The 25,147-nt window shown below is 41.9% G+C and overlaps 1 protein-coding gene across 7 annotated transcripts in view; it reads right to left on the bottom strand.

Moving 5' to 3' along the window:
• Positions 1 to 25,147, bottom strand: part of LHFPL2 (LHFPL tetraspan subfamily member 2) — a 152,369-nt gene that overhangs the window by 78,256 nt on the left and 48,966 nt on the right. For 5 of the 7 annotated variants that reach the window (XR_013445737.1, XM_078067155.1, XM_036082612.2 and 2 more), the window contains one exon: positions 854 to 911. The gene's annotated coding sequence lies outside the window, so the exon portion shown is untranslated. Of the gene's footprint in view, positions 1 to 853; positions 912 to 22,123; positions 22,325 to 25,147 lie in introns of all 7 variants that reach the window. The other 2 variants (XM_078067154.1, XM_078067153.1) reach the window with 2 other exon arrangements.

Raw genomic sequence — 25,147 nt, 5'->3', positions numbered from 1 at the left:
ATAGTTCAATTCATGATATAAGGGCAATTTTGCCTTCCCCAGAATCTGTAAGTTAAAAAGATCACCATTCCACAGTTGAGATGGTGTCTGTGAAAATATTCTGTGAATTCACTGTATATGGTAGAGCTTCCAGGAGAGGGTGTCAGTGGGTCCCATATCCAAACCACATACTGGCTCTCTTGGCCTGAGCTGTATCCTCAAGTTCATCACAAGGCCCCTGGGGGACCGGGTTGAATACTGTCTGCTTTTTTTAGAATCAGAGATGGATCAAAGTCTTTTAAAACAATTATTTAATTGATCTTCCTGAATGCATACTGTAGATTACTCAACTCCTATTATTGTTTCTAACATTTTCCAAAAGTGACCTTTATAAATCAGAATCTATAGACTCAATCATACATCACCTATTAGTCAACTGTTTTCAACTTTTATTTAGGCAATTCCTCTACCTGAGCTGTCATCAAGTAATAAAACTGGGTAATTTGAATTGGCCATCTCTACTTCCCCTTTCACAGAGAAATGGTAACAAATGGTGAAATGGTCCACAGAGAACTCAAAAGGAATAACAACTTAGAGTCAGCTATGCCCATTATAAAGATCTTGGAAATTTGCTTATGAATGGTCACAGAACCTTTACAGGGTCTTTTACAACATTTGGGTATGCTCATCCAAGAGGTATTTCTAACCAAAACAAAACAAAACAAAACAAAACAAAAAACAAAAAACCTAGTGTTACCGTTCAAGATCCAAAAGTTTGAAACACTGCACCTTTTTCAAGAAGTAATTTGCTACCCACCTGGAAAGTGTATCCAAAGAATTGTTATAATAAGGGTATCTGACTTCGACTACTTACCTATTTTATCTGCAGGAATGCTGGGAAGTGTCAATGAACAACTTCAGAAAAATGCCACCTGGAGAAACAAATTGAAAAAAAACTTAAATTTAAAAAAAATATCAAAGGTTTTTTTTTTTAAACATAAAGAAGACTTAGCATACAATTTTATGTCTCATTAAAATATGTAATGTTTCAAATATTGGCCTCCAGGCAGCAAATAGTTCAACGTGCATTAGAACATAGCCACCTGTTTGTGGGAACAGCCACAGGTTCGTGGGAACACTGATGTACTAACACAGAGTCCAAACCAACGATGAACCAGAAAAGGTAAGAGAGCAGTGGGGGAGGTACAGCCCATGAACATGCCCCTTATTAAGCCCTTTCCTTTCCCCCACAAAGAGACCAACTTGAAAACACAATTTGTGTCCTTCAGGGCACTTTATAAACAGTCTTAAAAGGCTCCAATCCTCCTGAAACAAATTAAGAATGAAATATATAATTGTGAATGAGGAACTATCCTGGCAGTACTCAATATCCTTTCCAGTAACTCTGCTAACTTTTTTTCAAGCTAAACTCACAAGGATGTCCAAGAATGGAGAAAGGAAAAGTGGCCATTACAACTCTAACATAGTAAACAAAGGAATCAAGAACTAAGAATTTATCTAATGATTAGTTTACTCAGAAATCAAGCATTCCTTTTGGTGTTCTCAAAGTCTTCTGGTAATCTTAGAAAATTATAAGCCTATTAATACGTTCACAAAACAAAGAATCCCAAAATGTCCATTCATTCACTGCTTTGAAATATTAAACATAAATGGAACAAATTTCTAATACAAAATATTACAGTTACTATTTGGTGGAAATATATTATATATCAGCATAATGTGGCATCAGATTATAACCTTTCCAGATAGACAGTATGTCCTTTGACTGTTGAGGAAACTAATGTTGAAAAAAGCAGAGAAACTTCCCCAGCATCACAGAGACCCAGGGTTTCCAAACGGCAATCCTTCCATCCTGTCATGTGGCCCCCTGCAAACACCTTCTACTCTACACCTGCTAGTCTACTCATTACTTCTCCAAATAGAAACCTGACATTCCTTAACACAAAAGCTCTGGAAAACAAATCAACTAGCAGATAAAATTAACTTGTGCTTTTTGTGTGTTTAAAAGTAGTTTCTTCATTTCAAAATGGTTAGCCTAATCATGCTATTTAGGACTGTAATTTAACATTGCATATAAGTAAAAATGTAGAAAGAAAGAAGAGGTTTAGAGTTCAAGAAATAAAACACATAACTAGGAGTGAAGAGGTGTTTCAACTTCAGGTAAGACAGATGAAACAAAATATTTGACAGCTTCAATTCTATTGGTAAGCAGAAAAACAGGAAAAGTCTACGTGCCCATTTTCTATTAACAAACTTTTAAATATCCCATCATCAAATTTTGATAATGAAAGTCTGTTATATCGGGCCACAAATATCCATACTTATATCCAAATAACTAGTTTAACAGCAGCAGTATCAGTGTTAATCTAAACTGAACCTGAGGTTGAAAAGCCAGTGTGGGGCTTAAAGGCTCCTCTATCTAAAGACATCATTTTAGTTCAATAACAAACTTGAAGATACTGAACAACAGTCATTGGGTTTCACTTTATAAAAAATAAATACACAAAAGAATTCTGAATTCATAAGGTTCTTTGTTATAATAGCTTAGGGGAGTTATGATTTTTTTAAATGGTTCTTTATAAGTTAATTACTAGTTAAATTCCAAGCATTTCCCACAATTTAATTTTACCCCTTTAGGGAAAGTCACAGGAAGTCATGATCAGTATTTTTATCTGAAAACTGCTTCTGTGAAATAAACCACTAGGATTATTATAAATGGGTCTGTTGTGGTGGAGCTCTTGATCAACATTTCATTACCTCTCAAAGCCAAATGGGTAACAGAAACACTGACTTCAAGCATAGTTCAAAACCAAAGATAACATTTTAAAAAATTTTTGTCACATACAACGCCAGCAAAGCTCTGGACAGTTAAGAAAGATCTCCAACCTCTAACAGTAATAGAGAAGGCAGGGTCATATCCTGATTCCCACCTAAAGTTTTCCAAACTTACGCTGCCAGTAAAAGGCACTTCCTAGAATAAATATATTTGGTCTGAAGCTCTGAAGAAAAAAAGCATTTGGGACTAAGTTTTCAGTATCATGATTACTGACAACAAAGTCCTATCTTGTGAAACTACCAAAATGATCAGAAAGATAAAACATGACAATAGGGCATTACAGTTATTTTTATTTATTAAAAAAGTCATTTTAAACATTCAGTAGACTAAAAGTATACTAAGTCATAGAGCCCTCAAACGTTCACAAAAAATAATGACTCTATTAGGCATTAACTGTCAGGCACTGATCTATGTACTTGATGGGAATTAACTCACTTCTCACAAAAATGCTGAAGTAGGTACTAATATTATCCCACTTTAGAGATGAAGAAGCAGGCACAGAGAAGTCTCTCAAAGTTACATGGCTTGTAAGAAGTGAAGAATCAAGTCCATATACATGACCACATTTAATCCTAAACAACCATATTAACAGAGGCAGGTCAAAAAAAAACTTAGCCCCATTTTGAATCTGAGGGAAAACGAAATTCTGAGGAGAAGAGACGGACTTCCCCCCAAATCACACTGCCCATCAGCAACATGGGCAAGAAGAGAACCCAGGGCATCCAACTCTAGCGTCGGGGCTGGGTTTTAATTTGCTTATTTTTGTTTTAAATTCTGTTAATTAACATGTAACTCACTGAGGAGAGTGTATCCTGCCTTTAATCTCTGAGAAGACGCTTCAGGGTCCTCCCAGGGGCTGTGGCAACTCTAAGAACATCTAGCCCAGTGCCCACTGAGGTATCATCATGCTGCCATTTCACCAGTTTCCCTTCCTCTATGTGCAATTATGTTTTTCACTTACTGGTTAACAAACACAGAGGAGCTTATAAAAATCAGAAATAGATGACTTTATTATTTATCCTTCTTTCATCTTCATTTTTATAGACCAGCAGTCTCCCTGGCCACTTAAATGAGTTATAACCTAATAAACGCAGGCACTTATTCAGCAAGTAGCCTAAATGAAATCAAAACCACCGTTATTTTTGCACATTAAGGAGTTAAAAGTTTGTACTTCCCATTCATCTCCATTTGGGTTGCATGCCCTTCTGTTCCACTTCCGGAGATGGAGGCAGTGGGGGGGGGGGGCGGGGGGAACAATAGCTGCCTTTAGCGCCAAGCACAGCACCCACGTGACAGGCACCAGCTCTTAGGTATTGAATTGGATTGCCAAAAACAGGAAGCTGAGTTGTAAGACCCCTTTCTCAGTTAGAAATTTCTATGACTTGAAATGTGCTGATTTGAATTGTTTCCCATCAACTCTGTAAAATTAGAACCAAGAAGTGTAACTTGTTTTGGAAGTTATAAGGAGAAACTCCAGGTCAACCGAAAAAACAATGTCACAGTCAACAGAGTGGCTACACAGAGGTCCCGGTTGCCGTGGGGGGACTGAGAAGCATCGGCTCATGATCAGAGAAGCCAAAGAAGGGTAAAGTCTCGATTACCGTCCTATAACAGAGAGACTCGTTCCATGAACCCTGCGATAGTTCACTACACCCATCCTCGGTGAAAATTCGAGTTCCCATGGCAGAGCACTGTATGAGTTAAATGATGCTTTACAATTCATTTTCTCATCTGACCCACACAATGAGCAGAAGGCAGTTGGAGTGGGGGTGTAGGGCAGACATCATTTATTATTGCCACCGTACAGACTAGGAATGTGAACCACTCAAGCTAAATCACACAATCAGTAAATGCTAGATCTTTGCAACAACCAAGACATGGGCTTTTCAGCCATCATACTTATTCATCAAGGACAAGGGCAAGGATGGGCCCCAAAAACTTGAAGCATGAAAATGAAACCAAAGGAGATGAGCTAAAAGCAAAATATAGTAAGAACCCTATTACTCTTACAAACCACTCTACCTTCACCTAAAAAGTACTCTACATTTTTAGTAGACAACTCTAGGTTCTGTTTACTTGTGTCAACTAAAGGGACAGTTGTCCAAACCCTACTTCACTATGCTCTGCTGATACAACATATGTTTGTATGTGGTTCCTATTTTAAGGGGAGTTGGGGGCAATGTAACAGACACAAAGAGCACTGTCCCATTTCTACATCCAAAGCATAAATAATTGTTCAAAGACTAGGCTGAGAGGTTGTATTTCTTTCTTTCTTTCTTTTTTTTTTTAAAGTCAGTGAAATGTACAGACTCTATTCTGACAACAGGTCCAAGAGAACCTCACACTTGGGTCTGACAACAGTAGTTTAAAAGAAATGGGTCAGCCACTGAAGACTGCTGAACCTTGCAAAATTTTTTTTTTTTTAAAGATTTATTTATTTATTTGAGAGAGAGAGAGAGAGAGAAACAGCATGAGAGGGGAGAGGGTCAGAGGGAGAGGCAGGCTCCCCGCTGAGCCGGAAGCCCGATGCAGGGCTCGATCCCAGGACTCCGGGATCATGACCTGAGCCGAAGGCAGTCGCTTAACCAACTGAGCCACCCAGGTGCCCTCCTTGCAAGATTTTTTAAGGGAAGACATGAAAGTGTCAAATTTCACAAACCTGTCTCTAAGCAGAGGGAGTTGCAGGTTACCAAAGGCTGAACTGCGTTAACTCATGTGAAATGCTGGGAACCTGAGCCTCTACAATGCCCACCCTGCCACTCGGCCACACAGTGAATGACTGAAGTTCAAGGTTCTAGCGACCTCATGGTCTATGAGCCAAATGTTGTTCATCACAAAAACTTCCTTTTACTCTTAAGGAAGGAGAAACTACCTGAGTCAAAAATCACATCAACATGAAGCTGTTAAAGGGTAAGTTTTTAAATATCTGAGAACAACAGAATAACCTACCCATGTGCCATCAATAAGTCAGATTCAATTATACTGCCTTTTAACAATCAGGTTTGTACACCACGTTCGTTCACATGACTATTAGCCTTTCCCCAACATTTAGTTACAAATCTACTGGACCAGAAGCTCCTCCAGACTAAAACTAATTCTACCTTACACCCTTACCTATCTCCTGCACTTAGCACAGTGCATTGCACAGAGTAGACATTTCCTAAATAGTCACTGAATAAATGGATGATTTCCTACAGAGAGTCAGAAAAGGCAGGATAGGGGGAAGAGAGAAATATGGGGTTGACAGAATGGAGAAAATCATCAAGCAAAGAGGACTGCTGGAATTCCAGCAGGAGAAAGTACAAGAGGCAAAGGATGAGTCAGCAGGCATGGAAGGAGCATGCGGGTGATGGTTACCCTGTCCATGTAGGGGGAATCCTCAAGTGGGTGTGTTTCAAAATACCAGTGTGTGGACGAACCTCCGTGATATCCTTGGAACACAAGTGGTGGAAGACGGTGACAGGGGCAAGTGTATATAATTAAAAAGCTCTTTTGGGAATTCTGCGAAATGCTCCTCCATTTGACAACTACTCTTAATACTCTTGGCCTTTTTTTTTTAACCTTGAATATAGCTATGTGATCATTCTGCAAGACAGAAACAGTTGTGAATATTGTTGGGCGCTGGTAAAGAGCAAACCTCATCAAATACCACAAGCACGTGTTCACGAATAAGTCATTTAAGGTGGACAGACACAAGTCGTTATAGGCAGACAGGTGAGTGCAGCATGCTCGGAGTACGTGCAAGGCTGGTGGGTGGCCATGCAGGTAGCTTGCACCAGAAGAGCTGACAAGCCCTTTCTCTGTCTGACACTCCCAAATCTGGGCATCAACTTAGTAACAGGCCAATGTTTCTGAAAAACAGAGGCCAAGATTAAAACTAGAACTAAATGAAGGCTAAACATTAAAAACCTTTCCAAAGAGGGTAATATGGACACACTCCACACTCAGGTGAGAGCACATAGATGGCAAGTAGAGATGTTGCTCCCAAGCTGGCCATCAGCTATAATCCCCTTAAAGTCCAAGAATGAGCCCGTCTGACCTGTGGAAAGACCCAAAGATCCTTGTATAGCATGACCTTCACACAGGTGAAGTTCACGGAGGGGACATGGCTGTTACGACATCAGCACAGGCTGACTCTCATTCTGGGAATGTCTTCTTTAAAGGATCTGCAATGTCCTAAAAACGAAGGAAAGAATTCTGAGAGTCTCTGCATCCAAGCATGCTGATTCTAGTGGTGAAAGACAGTTGGCTTTGGGAGGCCTGGCTCCCATATCTAAAATATTTTCCCTTTTCATTATCTTACGTATGCAAAAAGCATTTATCTGTCCATTACTTTATCCTCCCCTAGTCAAAAATTATCTGTTGGGCACCTATTCCCTGCCAGGCACCAGGGAGACCAAAACAAACAAGGCATTATTTGCTGCTCCGAAGAGAAGTACTGTCTCCCCTGCACTGCTCAGCCGTGCTCTGCCCCATGACCTGGTGCCTCCTGGGACTTCCACTGCGCGAGGGGTCTGGTGGCCATCACGTACACAACACTCGCCGGTCACTGCTGTCTCTTCCAGGGGGACCTACATCTTCAGCTTCTGTCTACATCATCAAAGGCTTTGAGCTTTTCTAAAACCTTGACATTAGTGAGCAAGGAACAGGATTTTGGTGAAACAGAGCCAGAGAAGAGGAGCTTCGATTACCCTTGGAGAGCTCAGAAGGCCTGTGGCATCTCAGGAGGAGTGAGGATGTCTTCCAAATACATGTCGGAGGAATAAAATCACTTCAACACAAATTGAATGAGGACAGTATGAATAAGCTTTTACTGCTTGCCAGGGTAAACTTTCAAGAAATTTGTAAAAAAAAAAAAAATCTGTATCATAACAAGGGGCGCCTGGGTGGCTCAGTTGGTTAAGCATCCGACTCTTGATTTCGGCTCAGGTCGTGATCTCAGGGTCGTGGGATCGAGCCCCATGTCGAGCTCTGCACTCAGTGCAGAGTCTGCTTAAGACTCTCCCTCTGCCCGCCTCCCCCTTTAATGAATGTGTCAAATAAATAAATATTAAAAAAAAAAAAAGTAAGTTGTTTGTCCACTAGAATATAAGCTCCGTTAAGGCACAACCTTTAATGTGTTTTAGTCTGTGCTGCATAGATCCCTAATACCTGGAGTGGCACTTGAGAGCGAGTTCTCAGGGAATATCAGTTGGTGAATACATGTGTGGGCAGATGATAATGTCTTGACCAAAACAGGAAACCAAGGGGAAAAGGGAGATCAGATGAGGGTTTGGAGGAAAATCTGCTCATTGAGGCTTTTAAGCTTGAAGTACCTGGTTGGGCAGAGTCCAGTAGGCATGTGAGGAACTGAGGAAAGGAGGTTGGTGCAGGTGATATAGTTTGGGAAATTCGCACCATATAGGAGGTGTTTGAAGCCATAGGTACCCCCAGAAAAGCAATCAACTGAGTAAGGTAAGAGCTGGCTATTGTATAGTAAAATAAGTAAATAAATAATGGCATCTACCTCACAGGGGTGTGTGTACTAAAGGAAAGAGCTCATGTGAAATACCTGACCTGTCTAGCTCTTTGAGGCTTAGCCAAATTACACAGCAGGTGCTCAATAAATAGTGACTGCCAAAATGCAAACACCTTTCAAGACTGATAAAGACCATTTTTAGTGCCATTTTGTCCTCACAGCATTTGGGCACAGCATGGATGCAAGAATTGTATGTTTACACGAGGCTGTGTTTTTCTTTCGGAGGACTCTTACTCCAGTCCGATCAAAGATTAAGAGATTCTCCAGCGTTATCTACAGCATAAAATAATGCTGTCTTCCTTTTTATTATCTAGTGGGGGAAAGTAAATAGGCAGGAACACAATTACCAGAAATGGGGTATGAAAGGCTACCACTCGTTCCTACAAGGTCCATGGACATGAATGTTTACCATGGTCCAAGCGCTGTAGCTACAGATTTAAACCTAAATCCACGAGGAGAAAAACTTGCTGCCACAGACTAAAAAAGTAGTGACAAATGTGGCATTTGAGCTAAACTCAAAGGATGAGTTAAATGTAAAGGTCCAATTTCAAGAAAGAAAAAAAAAAAATCACGGGTTGGCTTAGGTGGTTTGCTTTTAAGTTCGTCACTAACTATAGCTTAACTAAAAATAAGCATCCCAAGTCAATGATGGGAAAACAAACGTCACCATGAGTGCCCCATTTAGAAGAGTTAGTCAAGGAGGTAGAAGTCCAACACCAATCAACCACTAAAGCAACTGGGTTAAGTGCCTGCTGTAAGTGCTGCTGGGTCTTTCGGGAGAAGGACCCTGTGGTTTCACTGGTCAGGGCAGAGGAGGAAGTGAGCAGAATTCTTCCCCAGCTACAACTAGAGTGTCTCTGCTTTTATCTTTTTTTTTTTTCCTATATTAGAATTCTACTGAAAATTTTGTTTGAAGAAAGCACTCATTGTTAAGAACAAACATTCTGAAAGCTACTGACGTGGTAAAAACTAATTCTGGGGATAAAAATCAACAAAAGCTTTAAAATTCTGGTTTTTATACCCATTTTCACAATTGGCTCACAAGTATCTTAAGGGTGATCACTGTGGGGGTTGGCTGGTGCAGTGATCAGGAGGTGCAAAGGTTTCATAATTCTGTAATGTCTGAATTCTGCTTAATAAAAATGAATATTTTTCTCACCAAAAAATGTTTGAGATACTTTACTTCAGCCTACTTGTCTTTCCTATTTTTCAAAGAAAACAAATTATAACTAAATTTAATTGCTTCCCTGGGCAAAGATGAAATCGTACGGAGGCTTCATACATTGCTGTGTTTATGCTAAGAAATAAGAGAAAATGTTCCATGTTTCATTAATAGTAAAAACCTAATGATACAGATCCATTCTCTAGGGGAATGGTACACGTGGGAATAATATTTTTTTCCAAACAACTTCCATAACATTCCTGTTCTTGTACAGATGCAAATGAAGTGTTTCCAATTTTAATTACAAAATGGTGTTTAAATGAAGAAATGAGAACAAGCAGAGACAATGAACAACGGTCTTAAGGAGTTAGAGGCAATTTCTCTTCTAATGCTGGCCCTTCTCCCAGTTCCTGAAAAGGAGGATGGTATGTTCATGTTGAGCACTAGGGAGCACTATTTCAACAATCTCAGTCTAACTTAGCGTAGAAAGTTTTGTCTTCAGACCAGAGAAGCCCACAAATAGCAGGGACTGAGACTCTGGCTCACAGGGAATATTTCAGACTCTCCTTTTAGGCTGTTAAATATGCAAGCAGGGTGCCCTCCATCCACGAAGATGAACGCCAAGCCCTCTACTACCAGGACAAAGGCCCTACGAGATGCCAGGAGGAAAAGCGGAGTCTGGACATACTTCCACACTCTCTAACCCTCCCTGGGACCCGTGGCATACATGTGAGAGGCAGCTGGTCGGGGTTAAAAGTACAGTCTGGCCGCACAGTCCCGCCCAGCTAACTGTCCCACAGAGCAACTGAACCCTGACCTTGGCCTCACCATCCCCATTCTCTAAGCAAATGTGTTAACCGGCTGCAGATTCCTGAACTGTGCCTCAGATGCATTCCCAAACTAACACACATACACACACACACACACACACACACACACACACACAAAAGTGATAGGACATAATTTTCTCTAGTGAGGAAAAACAGTTTTATTTATTAACAGCTAACCACTTACCAACAAAGTCGACTACAATCAATGGTAAACAAGAACCCATAACTTGGGATTCTTCTGTGTTAGAGGGTTACAGATGCCTCCCTGAAATCTCTGGAAAACATTTTCCTGAGACGATTCTGCTGATGCATCAGCTTTGGCTCCCAAGCTCTCATTTGCATGAACTGAAGACCATTCATGCTAGAACAGGACGATTCTTCCTTTAGCCAGGCCTTCTGCACTCGCTGTGCGTGTTCCTCAGTCACCCAAACTCCACCACCTCAGCGCTCTGTGTGTCTAACTCAGAACTGCTTAGGGCGGGAAGGACGTCAGAGATGACCTAGCACAACGCCATCATTTCAACAAAGCGGGTCCAGAAACAGCAAGTGACAAAAAAGTATTGGTGGCAGCCTAGGAGCAGCAAACAAGGCCCTCCCTCCTAATCCTGTGTTCGTGTCAGGGGATGAAGAACCCTCAGGGGCCCCCAGTGCTCAGATGTGCCTCAGAAACCACAGAGCAGGAGGCGACTGGGGGGCAACTCCCCAGAACAGCTACGGTTTATCTGTTTCATATATTAGGGTTAAAAATAAGATTTTATTTGAAAGAAAGGTTTTCAGTGTAAATACACAAACATCTTGAAAACCACCACATGGCAGAACTAACTTCAAATAAAAGGAAAGTTAAAAGAGAGAAAGAACTAAAAACATAGGGTCTTACTTTAATGAATGTGTCCTTTCTTAAAAGGAACGAGGAAAGAAAACAGTACTAAAACCAAATGTTACAGCTTGGAGTTCTCTCCTTTACTTTTGCCTGCCCAGGAAAATAAAACAAACAAAAAAAGACAAAGAAGAAAAACAAAAGGAAGATAATATATTTTAGTGTCTAGGTCCTTGGCAAAGTCTTAAATCCATATTGCACTGACTGGACAATTTCAAGAAATAAGTCACAGAGGGCATTAACCTCCTAATTTAAATTCCTAAGATAAATCTTTACTTAAAAAAAAAAAAAAGAATGGAAAAAAAATGCTTCATAAATTGCCTTTGCGGATGGGGGGGCGGGGGTGGGAAGCAAGGCTCCCAATTTCACATTTTGCTTTCCTGTCTGTTGAGCACCTTTAATGCTTTCAATTTCTCCATTCCTAAAAAATCAAGTCCTTCTTACAGGTGTTCATAAGCCTGTGAACTATATCTCTTTAAGGTCAGTAGGCGGGAGGGAAACTGATTTGTCACCATGTGGTAGGCTAGAGCTGGATACAATTTGCAGAAGGAGGGGAAAGCCCTGGGGATACTGGGAATCCAGCAAGTCACCAAGAACTATGTTCACTGTGGTTTGGCATTCCACAAAGAATCTTTTCTTTGACTTTTTAATTTTTGTCATTCTAGACTCATACTGGATCCAGACGATTTAAAAATCTTGCTTTAGACAACCTTCTTAACTTTTTACAGTTAATATAATAGCTTCCAATGATAATGAACCAAACAACCTCTCTGCATTTTATAGACCATTTAAAGCCAGCAAACTAATTATTTAGTAATGCAATAGTTCTTTACAGGAAGTGTCCTCACGCTAAATACAGTTCTTTGGGGACTTTGTTAATATGCTCAGTCAAGTCAGCTCTGCTTAAGCCAAGTATCCTCTCAGTGCCATCCTCTGAAAGGATCAAATGTCTCTCTCCAAACAGACAACCCCTCTTACTTCCTCCCTCCCCCACTCACTCTTAAATTTCCACAAGCAACATTAGCATACAATGCAAATGAGAGACACAGCCATTTCTAGGCACAGGGAGCTCAACACATTTTTAAGGAGCTCTAAGAGAATGTAGCGAAGTACTGATTTTCCTTATGCTCCACGGATATATGAATATTAACACAAGTTGTTTTATAAACTTGGAACACTGCAGGAGGCCATCTTGGTTAGGTTCCAAGCAGACTTACTTAAGTGACCTAATTTTTATGTTCTACTTTTGAAGATCTCCAGGACAGAAATTCCACAATCTCCACTGGTAGCCTGACTTGTAGTTTAATTTCCTTCAGAGTCAAAGGGGACAGTTTCTCTCAACTTTTTAAAAAAAAGTTAAACAAGAGCTTAAATCTTGTGAAAGATGTTATTTGAACCCCGAAACTGGTAAATGCAACCACATAAGTGAACCACCAAGAAAGACGCTACAGGCTACAACACAGGCTGACGTGTCGCCGGCTTAGTAAAGACGGTCACACTGCTCCGTCCTGCCCTGGCGAGTCTGCGTGCATCATGGACGTCCACATTCACAACTCAGAGTCACAGATTTAAGAAATGACTCTACAGTGTGGAACTGTTGAATCACTGTATTCTACACATGAAACTAACAGAGCACTGTATGTTAACTAACTGGAATTAAAGTAAAAACTTAAAAGAAAAAAAAAAAAAAAAAAAAGAAACGACTCTACAGCTCCTGGAAGGAAAGGAGCTCATGTGCAACAAAGAAGTATTTCCTAGTCACTGGGGAAAATCTTTCCCAGGCCTTCCACACTTTCCAAATGAGAAGAAATTGTGTTTTTTGGTTTCCTTTTCCTTCTCTGTTTTTCTAAGGGTCCCCTAAGCAGTATCATACTCAGGTTTTCTACATTTTTTTTTAAAGATGAACTTTCCACTGAACTACACTCCATGAAACAAACAAGTCTTCTGGAGATTTTACCCTTGGCCTCCTGGAATTTTTCAATGAAATTCGAAAGAGATGTTTACCTGACCCCAAATGTTATCCTAATGAAGACTCTGTTTTTAATTCCTTGAACTCTTCTCTTTCTCTTTTCTTGTCATGCCCTCTGGGAAAGAAAGACACATACAGATGTTGGCCTGACCTCAACTGGCAAACACCAAGATAACAGAGTTCTAATAGTTTCTCAAGAAACTTGGACAACATCACAGAGGTTAATTATACCCCCTTCTCTGGCATGGTCCTCCACACTTCACCTTTTTAGAAGATCAATGGAAAGACAGAAAATACCAGCATACTATCTTTGTGACAAAAACAAGATGCCAATCACTGGAAGAATAAAAGGAATACTATGGGTTTCTCAAAAGCAATGAGAGAGCAGAAAATAAAACAAAACAAAAAACTATGACCTAAGTGGTAGGAGGAAGGAGGAGTTAGAACCATTTTCTGCCAATTAAAGAGTCCAAATGAGGCTGAGTGCAGGCTCTCTCTAGCAGACGGCATCTGAGGAATATAGGAATTGGGCACCTACAATCAGGGTTTAGTTGATAATTTCCTTTTCTTACAAGAAGGAAGGTTCCCGGCATGGAGGCTTGGCAAGTCCATTTCAAACGGTCACAATTCCCCCTGTTTAGGAATGGCTTTGGCTGTCACACGTACATACAGAGCCACGTCATATGCATTTCAGGGTCTTCCTCCTCCTCCTTTCCAAGAAATTTCCTCTACCAAGAAATCAAGGGGTGAGATCAATGGCTTCACTTTACTGCCAATTTTCTCTGAGAAATATCTTCCAGAAATCATTTAGGTACAAGGCTTCTGAAACCATTCCTAAACCTGCTCCTAACTACCTGTCCTGGAATAAGACAACACTACCACAAGATCCATCAACCACACACACGAGCCCTGGGGGCTCAGAGACACCAAGTCCAGCTCTCTGCTGCCTAGAAGCTACAATCCAGTAGCAGGAAGAATGCTGACTCACACAGAGCTTTGTTTCAAGCAGGTCCTTCTGAGAAAGTACAGTTGGTATAATAGTGAAGATGAACTCAAACCCAGTACAAAAGTGTAGTTTATTTCCTCTACCTTTTTGAACCTGACTCTGCAAAAGAGATGAAAACTGCCCTCAAGCAAAGGAAAAGGGCCTTCACATGGCCTATACAGTGCCCCGAGTTCAGTGATTTGGTATTTGTTACAGTCTGGCCATTTCCCTGCACTTAGGGTCAAACAGGTGAAATCATCTGGAGCCATGGTTGGAATCTTCTCAGGTTTCAGGACCAAGCCAAGTGTACAGATGAATCTACACAAATGCCCACAGTAAGGGAGTAGTTCACACTTGTTGACTGGCTGGATTGATTTGTAGGAGCTGAAAAATTGCTCTTTGGCATTTCATTTAATAAAAAATTTCATTTAGGGCGCCTGGGTGGCTCAGTCGGTTAAGCGGCTGCCTTTGGCTCAGGTCATGATCCCAGGGTCCTGGGATCGAGTCCCGCATCGGGATCCCTGCTCAGCTGGAAGCCTGCTTCTCCCTCTCCCACTCCCCCTGCTTGTGTTCCTGCTCTCGCTGTGTCTCTCTCTGTCAAATAAATAAAATCTTAAAAAGTTTTTTTTCATTTATATTTCATTTGTGTTCCAGCGTGGTCTATCTAATCAAGGACTTTAATGGAGATCTCTAGGTAAAGGAACAAAACACACAAATCACTGGAGTCTCTTCATCAGAAGCAAGATGTTTTGAGGATGGTGATGGCCAAGGAATTAATATGATTAGCAATAATAGGAAATAAGTGAGCAAATAAGGATTTTCAACCTTTTTGTTTATTTCATCCAGCTCAACTCAGACTGGCTACTGCTTTATCCCTGGGCCACTCTGCATAAACACGAGCCCCCAAATTAGAAACAAGGGAACTTATTTTGTTCCCATTCCATTCAAAGTTTCAGTGACTAAGTTTAATATCAATGGTTTGTTTGTTTGTTTGCTTTTTTAAAGGACTGATAGTTCTAAAAATGGTTTTTCTTCTAGATGCTAAATGAAGGAGCTTTAGTCTTAGTTCATGTGGAAACCATCTGGCCTAAATGATGATTTGAAGCTCTCAGCAAACAGTTGATTGTAAGGACACTGTACATGGAGATGGCATTCTAAGCCCATCCTAGAGGGAGGCAAGGAGCTAACTGGTCTAGAATTTTCATAAAATTCAGATTAAAACTGATAAAGTTAGAACAGAAGCGTCCTACAGTCTTTCAGTTTCCCCTAAGTACATGAGTAAGAAAAGACAACAAGGATGAAAAACTCATCAAGAAACATCAGGAGAAGAGCAGGAACATCTGTTGGAAAGTACTTCTCATTAGCACTGAAAATGAGGGAAGCGGTGTGACCCCAGTTTTTGGGTCCTCGTGTGGGCCTGTCTCTACCTGTTTCTCAGAAATGAGATGAGCTGATACTTGCCAACCCCTGGTTAAGTGATATAGACGAACAGGAAGTCCTTCTCTGGTTTGCCTGGGATAAAAATATTCCATAAATCTTTAAAGGATGAATTAAAAGATTAGCTCTGGACAGAGGCTATGAGTGCCATTGACCTTGGGAAGGCATGGGGGTCAGCATGTACCATAGGCCCAGCTGTCTCTGTTGCTTGATGAGGCAGAAGAATCTTGAAAGTTTAAGCTGGGGTATGTGGAATAAATAGGAAACACATGACAACAGAAGTTCAATAGCTGTTCTCCATGGAAACCAGCCCCCAGGAAGCTATTATGGGCGTGTGTAACATGGGAGGGTCAAGAGTGCAAGTTCAGCCAGGAAACAGCTCAGCCACACATGGGTCCAGTGAGAGAGAACTTTCTGTAACCAAAACCTCAAGAGCACTGAGAACCTTAGCAGTAACTATGGTCTTCCTCCTCTTCATGATAATGAGGGGTCTTGCTAGGTGCCACAGTGCGAAGTACTTAACAGCATTTATCTCCATGGAACACTCACAACAATGACAGGAGACAGTTAACTCCATTTTACAGATGGGGACACTGGGAACTGGGGTACCTTGCCCAAGCTCATATGGCCAACAAGCAGCACAGACCCTTCTCACATTACCTCCCAGTGATCTAAAAGGCCAAGCAACACCAGAGCTAAAAGCGGGGAGAATGACAAGGCCATTTTTATCCAGTGCTTTTCCGTCTCTAAAGGACTTGAGGAGGAAGAACAGCACCAACTCTGCAGTTCAAATTCTTGGGTTTAAGTACCAGATTCACCATTTGCTGTTTAGGGATGTAATGATCCCCAGGGTGGCCAGTATCCACCCATTTTATTCTCCTTTCCCTGGGGCAAGTGACTGAGACCTCTAAGACCTTTTGTCCTCCTGTCTACCATGTGATCATCATGTCACCTCTCCATATAGCTGTGAGCATTCAGTGAGATGATTTTACGATGTGGCAGTACACAAAGACGAACCGTTGTTATTCCATTTGATTTTCATCTTGTCTCATTTGCAGAAAGTGCTAAGCCATCTGGTTATAGAACAGTGCTGTACTCATTTCACTGAGTACATGCAGTAACTAAAGCCCGGCACCCAGGGCCATCACACAGCCACGTGGCCCTGTGACCCATCTTCTGTTCCTTCCTCCACCCTTTATCTCAGTCACCACAAAACCTCACATGCTCCGTCCGTGAAGAGAATACCACTCAGCATAGTTAAGTGCCCCAACAGTGGTCCCTTGCAAGGCTGGCACCCCCTCCTGCTCCCTGCCACCCCCCCGCCACACACACACAGGAGGTATACACATTAAGTAAAACAGTAGCAGAAACTTCTGGATTTTGTAGGAAAAGAGCTGATCCTTAAGTTCTGTCCCAGTACTGAGTTTAGGGTCCTCTGTTTATTAATATAGTATAAGCTATGTTTTCTAGCAATTATTTGAAAAGCTCTGGAAAGGGGCATTTCAATATAACAAGAACTAGAATGTCATTTTTATATATACCAAGACTTGGAATACTCTTTTTAATTGTTTTTGCTGCCTAATAAAGGTTTCGTGGATTTTTGAACTCTGGAAGTGTATTTCCTTATTGGAGGTGGGGAGAAACCTAGTAGCTTTTGCTTCAAAAAGAACAACTGTTAGATCATTATCATTACTCCTATCATTCCAATCTTGTCCTTCATCATCAATAATAAAGGCATTTCTTACAGTCATTAAAGCCTTTGCCATATGAATTGTGAAAAAACAGATATGAAACAAGGCAAACCTAAATACCTTGAACTTTGCTAATGTTAAAATATCTGTTGCACAGCCAATTAAAGTTGGTCATAGAGACTCACATTTTCCACAATCTATCTGCTGGCACGGTTGATGCTTGTTGGCAAAGAAGCCAATCAGAGTCATCTCACAAAACAGGACAAATGAAGACTATATTCGACACTGCAAACTAACTGTTATGGAAGATTTCCGCTGCTATGAAGGGCCTGGGGGTCAACAATAAATGATACACAAGGAAAAGACCACCAGAAAATGCTGACACCTCCAATCTCTGCTTTTGTCCCTGCATCCCACACCTCTTGGACACAGGGATTTGGGTCTGAATTCTAAATATCCTATACCCACATGTAAGCCATTATGAGTAACTGTTCTTGAAATTTAATTCCACATCTGCTGTTCTGCAGCCTTTAGAAATCTTATAAATTTCTCTGACAACTGTTTGCAAAGGCCATAATCACAAGCATCTGTAACTGGATCCCCAGCTATAGGGCAAAACACCACATAATTCCAACAGGCTTTTGGTCCAACCTTATTTGGTTTCTTGTCTCTCTTGCTTTCTTTAAAATTGTGCTGAGACTTCAATTTGCAGAGAGAGCTGATTAGCACTGGAAGGAGGCGGCCCAGGTCCTCTGTATCATCCCCACCACACAGACGCGGGCACATCCTCAACATCTCCCTCTTGGTTGTGGCTGCTCACTCACGTTTAGAAAGAGCCCTCATGACTGTGGCAGGAGGCAGTGGGAGCCAACAGAGAGTCCCTGCGCCACTTAGGTTGCTCCCTACTGCTTTCAAACTCCCAGAAGGAGGTGGGAGGATGCTCCCTGGCTCCAAGTAGCCTAAACATAGATGCATTAGGACTTCAACTCTCGCACTTGGGTTGCTCAGAAGCTGTGTGGATCTGGAGCTGGGTCTGCCCTTCCTAATTACAGTTGGCCATTGGCCTGACATTATCTTGAGCAACATAATGAACCTCCCTGTGACTGTTAGAGATTTTAAAAATTTCATAGCATCCACTTGTTAACAGCATTCCTGTCCTGTTCTTTCATTCTATTAACACTCCCAAGAATCAGGTGGGAAAAGTTCTTGCACCAACTGGGCCACATACAGATTCAGTAACCCTGGGCAAGTCACCTCCCCTCTAGGAAACCTCTGTTTTCTATCCCAATTTCTAGCCATCTCCTGTTTTTTTTGTGAGGAACACATCTAACAAGGTAAGCAGAAGTGTTCTTCAAATGATGAAAAATTAAAATCTAGGCATTACTATCACTGCCATCCTCATGATCCTCTTCAAAAACTCCATCCAATAGTTAAGAGCTCTGGAGCCACACAAGCAGGGTTAACTACTCGAGCCTCAATTTTCTCATCGTTGACGTGGGGATGAAATAATAGCACCTAACTCAGAATACTTGAGAGGATTAAATGAGGAAATGTACAGAAAGCACTTAGAATAGTGCCAGAAACAAATTGGTGCCTAGTATTAGCCACTCTCAGTATCCTGTAATTAGCCCCGCTTTCTTTCTTGTTTCACCAAGCATCTTCCAAAATAAATGATTTTTTCAAGGCATTCGACTTCAGTATGCCAAGGGAAGAGGAGGAATTCATCATTATTGTTACCTATACTACCTCATATCCAACCCACACATGGAGCATATTTTATTATTCCCTTTTTACGTGAAGTTCAGAAAGGTGGAACAGCTACTAGGTGGCAGCCAGCATTCAGAGGCAGCTCTAAACAACCCAGGCTATGCTTTCCATTGCCTTGTTTCCATTAGATATGAAGTGGGAGGAAAAAAAAAAAAGTTTCCCCCCAAATTAGAAAGTCACCTAATTTACATAAACAGTGTGGTTCAAAGTCTATTGTTAAGAAACAGCTTTTGATTTGGACTTAAGAGTCAACGCTCAGCTCAAAGGGCAGCTACTCTTGCCTTCCGTCTCCTGCTCCTCCTTAACCTGCAGCCCTGTGAGCAGTGAGGTAAGAAGGAACCTCTGCTGCATGTCCCAGCCTACGTGGACCCGGGCACAGCCCCTGTCCCCCAGCAGCACACCTGCTGGTTTGTGTTGGTCCCCTCCAACGGACCCTGGGTTGGTTCCCTAAGGCCCAGCACATCTTGTTCACCTCATATATCCAAGGCCCACCTGATGCCCAGCCCAGAGTAGGGCACAATACTGTCAGTTAAATGAATACATGAATGCTGCCCATCCACGGAATCCTCGCTGCACTGAGGTCTGCTTTATTTGACAATTACGAGAGGTTGAAAGGTCCCAGAATTAAACCGTGTCACTGCAGAATATGATCTGTATAGTACCCAAGACCACACCTTACAAAGAACATTTCATAAGTCTATGTAATTAGAAAGACACCTAAGTAAAACATAGTTATATCCTTATGAAACTTGGCTTCTGTCTGCTAGGAAATGTTCTTGTATCAAATACGAAGGCACAAACTTCCACATACGACTAGACTATAACTAGTGCCTTATTATATTTTTTTTTGGAGGGTTATTCAGGAAAATCCAGTCAATAATAACCAAAAAATGGGCAACAGGTTTAAAGGTATGTTGTAATGAAAATCACCTTTGGATCATTATGTTTCCTTTTCAAAAGTACCACACAAGAGAACAGATACAAACTTAGATAAAGGCATTAACTGATTATATAAGTAAAACAAACTCTGAGTTCTTTATACTACACCTACAGCCCACAAAGTCAATTTGCCTTGCCTCTTGGTTTTTTATTTGTAATGACTATATTAAATCCATTTTTTTCCTTTTCACCTTATGCATTTTTCCAGTTTATAAGTGGGTCTTCCTCCTGGACAGGTTGAGAATCAGGGAGGCATACAGCTGCCTCGTGAAATGTAAGTCATAACTTTTAAAAACCTCTATGATGTTTACTCATGGATTTGATAAAGATCGATATGCTTTTGTTACAAAGAGTTATTTAACATGGAATAAGTTTATACTTCATTTAACACTCATACAAAAGCTAGAAATAGTTACATCCATGATGGAACACTTAATCTTACCAAAATAATGTAGAACATAAGGTCATAATACCTCCAGGATAATTGTATATGAATGATAATGCAGATTATGCCTTATGTAACCACAGTCAGAGCTAGGGAGATTTCCTCTTCTCTCACACCTTTGATTCTGCTTAGGGATCTGTGACTCTTTATAGCTGGGTGTTTATGATATTTCTGAGAAAATCAAACTGTTTACTAGTAAAAATTACCCAAGCTACTTTTTGGTGCTAACCTAGTGACACATTTAATGTGCTATTTTGTGGAAGAGGGAAATTAGATTTACTATTTTTCATAAAATCAACTCAATTCAGGGGTGCCTGGGTGGCTCAGTTGGTTAAGTGTCTGCCTTCAGCTCAGGTCATGATCCCAGAGTCCTGGGATAGAGCCCCATATCGGGCTTCCTGCTCAGCGGGGAGTCTGCTTCTCCCTCTCCCTCTGACCCTCCCCACCCCTCGCTCTCTCTCTTGCTCCGTCTCAAATAAATATTTTTTTTAAAAAATCAACTCAATTCATACATAGTCCCTGTCCATACAGAAAGACACACTACAGAAGTAAAACACCCAGGACTTACGATGTATGTATAAATTTATAGAAGAGAATTAAGATGCGGACATAACCCTAAATGACCAGTTTATCTGTTCCCATGACCAAGCAACAAATGAAACGCCAAGAACAAGGGGAAGTAGTTGACCTACAGAGCCCTAACATTTTTCCCTCTGCAGCTTTTGAAACAGTTTACAGTTTCTTTATCTTTATTAGGACATTTTCCCTCATCAAATTAATGAGTCACTAAACAAAAGGCTTACTAAAATGTTTACGTTTGGGAATAAACTATCTGCTAAGGCTTTAGCAGAAAAGACAAGTCATACTTTGCCACTGCTTTTCAATAAAATTATCTAGGAAAAGCCAGGCAGCATTGTTGGAATAGAAACATAGGATGACCATGTAAAATTCAGTGAATCCTGAGACCAACTCAAAGAAAATGTTCGCCTTTTTGCCCCGTAATCCTTAGTATCTTCATTTCCACCCTCCTATCTTTATGGAGCCCTCCCTTCCTTCCTTCCTTCCTTCCTTCCTTCCTTTCCTTCCTTCTCTTTCCTTCTTTCTTTCTTTCTAAGATTTTACTTTTCAGTAATCTCTACACCCAATGTGGGGCTCGAACTCATGACCCCAAAACTGAGAGTCACATGCTCCACGGACTGAGCCAGCCAGGGGCCCCTGAGCTCTTTCCTCTGACAACTATTAAACAAGATATTCTTTTGGAATAATTTGCATTGTTATAACCAGATATTGTGCAAGGTAAGTGAGGGGAGGAGAAGTCAGTAGAAACCCTGTGCTGTGAGGACTTAAAGGAACAAGAAGCTTATTAGTCGAGGTAACAAAGACAGAAAATGGATAGTAAATAATAAAGGGCAACACAAACATTCATCAAATTTTCTTAGGGTTCTGTCCAGATACATGCAACTGGCTGAGCATGTGGTTGATGGGTATGACGAGAGCCAGGACAGGACAGCTGTGAAGGATGCGCTGTACACTACATCTGGAAATTTTCTGAACACAAGTGGCTCCTTTCAAATCATTTCCATTTGGTGGTCTTTTCACAGTGGTCAAGAACACATATTCTTGAATTAGCAAATAGTACAATATTCTTATTAACAAGCAACACAGACCTACAGTTAGAGATTGAAGGGAAGTTACAGAATTCCATCCGGGGGGCACTTGGGTGGCTCAGTTGGTTAAGCGGCTGCCTTCGGCTCAGGTCATGATCTCAGGGTCCCGGGATCGAGCCCCGCATCGGGCTCCCTGCTTGGTGGGGAGCCTGCTTCTCCCTCTGCCGCCTCTCTGCCTGCTTGTGCTCTCTCTCTCTCTCTCTGTCGAATAAATAAATAAAAGCTTTAAAAAAAAAAAAAAAAAAGAATTCCATCCAGGGAACTGTGGGAAGACCAGAAGTACTCAGAGGTGGCAAGGCATGCTGTCCCAGCAGTGCAGGACGGGAGCCAGAGGACCGCGCCCCCCCCGCAGAAGGAGCCTCTGCAACCCGGTGCCCAGTCCTACATCTAAGAGATACTGGTGCTTCCACCAAGTAAGAGCTAACCTGTGTTGTTCTCCTGTGGGGCTTCCGTTTCCCAGGGTAAACTGCATAAATCCTCCGCTCCGTGGGGGCAGTAGAGTTCTTTCTCCCTCTTCTCTAAGTTTCACAATTTCGTACCACACTGACCCTTTCTGAACATCCTTTGCTTTCGTGGCTTCTCATTTCCTCTACATTAAGTTCTGCCTGATCCCTCCTCAAAGCAGTGAAAAAGCCAGGTACCTATAATCAGTCAGCTGAATTACTCCTGGAGATCCAGATTGTTGTTGTTCTTTAATTTCAAAAAAATTCAAAGCTGTACAGAGGTTCTTTTATGCAAACAGGCAGAACGGGCTCTACTCCTGAATCCCTAATGTCCCTTCAGAACAAAACCAACAGCAATACACCCACAGTCATAGCAGCGTTAGTCACAATAGCCAAACGTGGAGGCAAGCCAAGTCCCTATTAACAGATGAATGGATCAACAAAATGTGGCATATACATACAATGCAATCATGTGCAGCCTTAAAAAGGAAGGAGATTCTGACACATGTTCCAATACGGATGAGCCCTGAGGACATTACACTAAGTGAAATAGGCCAGCCACACAAGGACAAACACCGTATAATTCCTATTACGTGAGGTTCCTAGGGTAGTGACATTCATAGAGAGAGAAGGCAGAAGGGTGGCGGCAAGGAGCTGGCGGGGAGGGGAAGAGAGAATTACTATTGAATGGGTATGGAATTTTAGTTCTGCAAGATACAAAAAAACCTCTGGAGATGGGTGGTGGTGATGGTTGCACAACACTGAATGTACTTAATGGCACTGAACTATACAATTAAAAGCATAAAAATGGTAAATTTTGTGTGTTTCACCACAATGAAAACAAAATTAAACAAAAACCAACAGTTTCCACATCAGTTTTTGGCAATTTGTGTGCCATCCCCATCACTGAGGCTTTCTGGGAGGGGGCAGTCATTCACCGAACTGCGGGGGGTCACTACCTGCTTCTGACATGCGCACTGCGCTAAGGAACAAGGGGACGCCTTGGGGTGGGGGCGGTGCTCCGAGGGGAGTACTCTCCCAGGCAGCGGGGTTTCTGCATCAGGAATGCCTGACTCACTTCCCTTCATCGTGGGAATCAGAAGGGAAACATTTCAGGCCCTGAAGTGGGATGGGTAATAAGCCCTCCAGGTTCCCTAAATTTAGGAAGGGGAAAAAGGATTAAGGAAGTCAAGAGCACAAGGCCCAGAGACCCCTGGCGCTGTCTTTCCACCTTCTGGTTTTCTGCCTCCTCCAGGTACCCCCCCTTCATGTTCACACTCCTGTAACATAGCATTTTCATGATAAAAAACTTATTTTTTAATAAAACTGCTCTACAAGGTCCTCACAGACTCAGCCTTGCCTCCAGGAGGTCATCATTTATGATATACCCTGTGGCCACACCAGCTGAAACATATAGACAACAGGCTGGGATACAAAATCAATGTTTGAATGGGCAATGATGTATTCAAAGCACCTGTGGTAAGGGTGGGAGATGCGCACATTTTGAGAACCGGCAACCAGACCAGAGACCACATAGACCAAGTGTGTGTAGAAGAACCTGGGAGCTATGCCCACAGCCTAGAGGGTAAAGACTGGACCATGGTCCCAAGAGGGCCTCACTCCCAAAGTGGCAGGTCATGACCTTCCCCCAGTCCCACCCTACTCCGAAGCATCCCACAAGCAGACCCAGGGCACCTTGCTTATTGAGGCAAGGAAGAGAGGAAATGGAGAGGACATCTCATGCCTATCAGTCTTCACAATAGCAAATACTTGCATAGTGCTCATCACAAGCCATTCTTCTAACACTTTATGGATACTTATTTCAACCTCACAACTTCAGGTACTGTCTTATCCACTGATGGAAAAAGCAAGACGTAAAAAGGGTAAGGAACTTGCCAAAGGTTTCAGAGCTACTAAGTGTGGGAGTGAGACAGTTGTCCTTGCTCTTAACTATTATGCTATCCCATCTCTCTGAAAGGGCTATTTACGTATCACTAGACAGGGAGAGAGGCTGAAGGACATTCAGCACTATGTAGCATGGTAGTTCTGCCCCCCCCCATTTTTAGGGGGGAGGCAGTAGAGCTTTGTGTAGAGACACCCTCCAAGTCAGGATGATGTAAGTAAGGGGTCAGCTTTTACAGCTCTTACTTACTAGCTGTGTGGCCGTGGGCATGTTAATTAACCTCTCTGACTACTGGCTATCTACTGCATCTGTGGTATATGCCCTCTAGTCTATCTATGAGAATTATACCAAGTTCCGGGCATATACTCAGTAGACAGAAGCTATTATAGACCCAGCCAAACACTCTCAAAACAACCATCTGACAGGGGCGCCTGGCTGGCTCAGCTGGTAGAGCACGCGACTCTTGATCTTGAGGTTGTGAGTTTGAGCCCTAAGTTGGGTGTCGAGATTACTTAAAAATCAAATGTTAGGGGCGCCTGGGTGGCTCAGTTGGTTAAGCAACTGCCTTCGGCTCAGGTCATGATCCTGGAGTCCCGGGATCGAGTCCCGCATCGGACTCCCTGCTCAGCGGGGAGTCTGCTTCTCCCTCTGATCCTCCCCCTCTCATGCTCTCTGTCT

Source organism: Halichoerus grypus, chromosome 2 (genome assembly GCF_964656455.1).
Source record: "Halichoerus grypus chromosome 2, mHalGry1.hap1.1, whole genome shotgun sequence".
In the NCBI taxonomy this organism is placed as follows: domain Eukaryota; kingdom Metazoa; phylum Chordata; class Mammalia; order Carnivora; family Phocidae; genus Halichoerus; species Halichoerus grypus.
Note: the sequence above shows the minus strand (reverse complement) of the source record. Positions and strands in the feature narration are given on the sequence as shown.